The 3,872-nt window shown below is 37.9% G+C and overlaps 1 protein-coding gene across 1 annotated transcript in view; it reads right to left on the bottom strand.

The window, feature by feature from the left end:
- LOC108695919 (guanylate-binding protein 1-like) overlaps positions 1–3,872 on the bottom strand; it is a 114,416-nt gene that overhangs the window by 65,481 nt on the left and 45,063 nt on the right. The window lies entirely within an intron of this gene.

Below are 3,872 nucleotides of genomic sequence, written 5' to 3'. Positions count from 1 at the left end.
TTTAGGAGGAAGTTCTTTATTCAGTAAAAGATTAACCTCCTCCTCCTCCTGATTTCGAAATCTGTTTTTGGCTCATAGTTGAGACATAAAGAACAGGGAAATAAATTTTTATATTCTGATGAAGGGCATGGCATTTTTTATACATTGTATATTCCCAAAAATTGTAGCTGGAAGAGCCCTACAGTTATTTGGATAAACCCCTTATTGCACTGAAGTCATTTTTTGCCTGAAATAGCCCCTCCATGAAACCAATTGTGAACAAAAGATCCTGGCCCCTGGCAGTTCAAGTAATTCTAAAAGGGTATTTGACTTTTAGTATATTGTAGGCATTGTTATTCCGAGATTTCAGTACAGGTATGGGACCTGTTATCCAGAATGCTCTGGACCTGGGATCTTCCAGAAAAAGGATCTTTCTGTAATTCTAGTCTACTAGAAAATTATGTAAACATTTAATAAAACCAATAGGCTTGTTTTGCCTCCAATAATGATTAAAGGAGAACTAAACCCTAAAAAAAAATATGGCTATAATTGCTGAATGTATTGCACGAGGCTAAAGTTTCAGCTTGTCAATAGCAGCAATGATCCAGGACTTCAAACTTGTCACAGGGGGTCACCATCTTGGAAAGTGTCTGTGACACTCACATGCTCAGTGGGCTCTGATTGGCTGTTGAGAAGCTAAGCTTAGGGCTCGTCACTAATTATCCAGCAGAAAATGAGCTTCCCCTGTAATATAAGCTGATGCTACAGGTTTGCTGATTATTAAATTCTGATGCTAATTGCACTGGTTTCTGTGCTGCCATGTAGTAATTATCTGTATTAATTACTAATCAGCCTTATATTGTGACATTTCTATTCTATGTGTACTGTATATTGTGAGTGGGCCCCTAAGCTCAGTAAGTGACAGCAGCACAGAGCATGTGCAGTGAATCAGCAGAAAAGAAGATGGGGAGCTACTGGGGCATCTTTGGAGACACCGATCTTCCCTGATAAAAGGCTGTGGGTGACTTGGGCTGGTATAGAAGCCTAAAACATAAGGTACAGCATTTCTAGTCTACTTCTCTAGTTAGGCTTTAGTTCTCCTTTAATTATATCTCAGTTGGGATCAAGTACAAGCTACTGTTTTATCATTACAGAGAAAAAGGAAATCATTTTTAAACATTTGGATGATTTGATTATAATAGAGTCTATGAGAGACGGCCTTTCCGTAATTCTGAGCTTTCTGGATAATGGGTTTCAGGATAACAGATCCCATACCAATATATGCTTGCCTGCCAAACTTTTTTTGGGACGGGAGCAGGCTGACAAAGACTGTACATTTTGCAATCTGCACGAATATGAGAATAACAATGTAAAAGTGAAACAAGAAAAATAAAATAGAAGCTGTTGCTTCGGAGTCAGGTTGCTAGCGTCCGTGACCCATTTAGTTGGTTATGTTACATATAGGCTTCTTAATTATTATTCCTAGGTGTTATTATTTAACTTTCCTTTTTTTATAGGCAGGACGGTTTCAAGATTAAAGAAGCATGTATGAGCACAAGAACCTTTCAGAATAATGCTGAATCATTTGTCCAAACCAGCCCTTTGTCTATAAATCAGTCTTCTGTCTGGTTCAGTCGGGCTGTTTACCCTTTAATACATTCCTCTGTTTAGCTCTCGCTCTCTCTCTCTCTCTCTGGCTTTGCCAGTCTCTTTCTAAATTCAGTTTCACTTTCGTTTGAAACCTACGAATGCAATAACATTATCAGGAGGTTACAGACCAACACCCGAGACATACAGAGAGAGGAAAAGAACTGAGACAGATCCTGTAGAATCAAGGATACAAAGTAGGTAACTCTCCTCTATCTCTTTCTTTATTCATTTGGGGAGGGAGAATGTTTAAGCGAGACAAAACAATGTTGACTAAGAGGAGGATTCTTATTCTTCTGTTTTATTGAGTAATAAAAAGATACAGAGAAGTGTTTTTCAGCTACTGTAGAAATCCACACTATTTAATATCCAGCCTATTTAATGACGGCTGTTATCAGTGAAGAATTAGGTTAGTTCACACAAGGAGATTCAGGGAGATTTTGTCGCCTGCCTCCGTGAGACAACTTCGGGCGACTATGGAAAACGCATCGCCGCATGTGCATTAGCGCAGGCAACTTTTCATTATAGCCTATGGGAAAACACGCTGAGGCAGTTCGGAAGACGAGGCGATTAGTCGCCAGGCGACAAAATCTACCCGAATCTCCTCGTGTGAACTAACCCTAAGGGTAGAATCAGTTCTTCGTTTTTGTATGGCATTTCTACACAATATATTTTATAGCTCCAAGTTACTTTTTATAAATGTTCCACTTTTGGAATAAAAGACGCATTATATATATATATGTGATGTTTTTTGACCGTTCCTTTTTACATGTTTAAGGTTGCTCAGATATAAACATGAGCGCCAAAATCCATATGAAGGATCCGATCATAGGCGGATTTTCAATAAGGCTAGGGGAGGCTAAGCCTCCCCAAACCTGCCTGGCACCTAACTAAAACGAACTCTCTCCGTTTCTGACTGCTGGTTTACACCTTTAACATTGTGGAAACCGGTTCTCTGAGCTGCACACTGATTGGATCTTATTCCTCATGGTTTCCCCAATCAGAATGCACCTCTCTTGACTGACAGTAGAACTAGCCAATCAGGTCACAGATAAAGGAGGGGGTGGGGGTGAGATTCGGATCGTCGGAAGGCACTGAAGAAAGGACTAGAAGGAACCTCACCAGAGGTGTAACTAATTGCTGCAGATTTCAACTTACTGCTCCCACAGGTACAGTATTATACTGGAAAAGCTCTAACGGCTTAAACACTATCTGGAATAAAATAGTTTCTTTTGTCAAAGTTTTTTCTCTCAACTGGCACCTATAATATCCCTATCTCCCTTGCTCCAATCTTGAATGAACTCTTTCCCCATGAAAAGCAAATTGTGCTTTTTATGCTTTTGCACTTGTTTTTTTTCTCTTACTTTGTTTATTTTAGTCAAAGGGGTGTTCACCTTGACATTAACTGTTAGTATGTTATACAATGGCCAATTCTAAGCAATTTTTCAATTGGCCTTTATTATTTATTTTTATAGGTTTTGAAATATTTGCCTTCTTCTTCTTCTGACTCTTTCCAGCTTTTTAATGGTCACACCATCTAAAAACAAATACTCTGTAAGGCTACAAATGTGTTGTTATTGCTACTTTTTATTACTCATCTTTCTATTCAGGCCTCTCTTATTCATATTCCAGTGTCTTATTCAAATAAGTGCATGGTTGCTAGGGAATTTGGACCCTAGCAACCAGATTGTTCAAACTGCAAACTGGAGAGCTGCTGAATAAAAAGCTAAATAACTCAAAAACAACAGATAATAAAAAATGAAAACAAATTGCAAATTGGTTTAAGAATATTACTCTCTGCATCATAATAAAAGTTAACTCAAAGGTGAACAAAACCTTTTAAGTCTGTAAGTTAGTCAGATATTCTGAGACAATTTTTAATTGTCTTTAATTTTTTTTATTATTTGTGGAGCTTTTTATTCGGCAGCTCTCCAATGTGCAATGTCAGCAATCTGGTTGCTAGGGTCCAGATCACCCTAGCAACCATGCATAGATTTGAATAAGGAACTGGAAAGGGGTCTGAACAGAAAGATGAGCAATAAAAAAAAGCAATAACAATAGAATTGTGGCCTTACAGAGCATTTGTTTTTTAGAAGAGGTCATCCCCTTTTGAAAGAAAGAAAGATTCAAAAGGAGAAGGTAAATAATTAAAAACTATAAAAAAAGAAAAAATGAAGGCCAATTGAAAAGTTGCTTAGAATTAGCCCTGCTATACACATAAAGTGTACTTAAAAGTGAAGCACCCC

The sequence above is a fragment of the Xenopus laevis genome, chromosome 7L (genome assembly GCF_017654675.1).
Source record: "Xenopus laevis strain J_2021 chromosome 7L, Xenopus_laevis_v10.1, whole genome shotgun sequence".
Classification (NCBI taxonomy): Eukaryota; Metazoa; Chordata; class Amphibia; order Anura; family Pipidae; genus Xenopus; species Xenopus laevis.
Note: the sequence above shows the minus strand (reverse complement) of the source record. Positions and strands in the feature narration are given on the sequence as shown.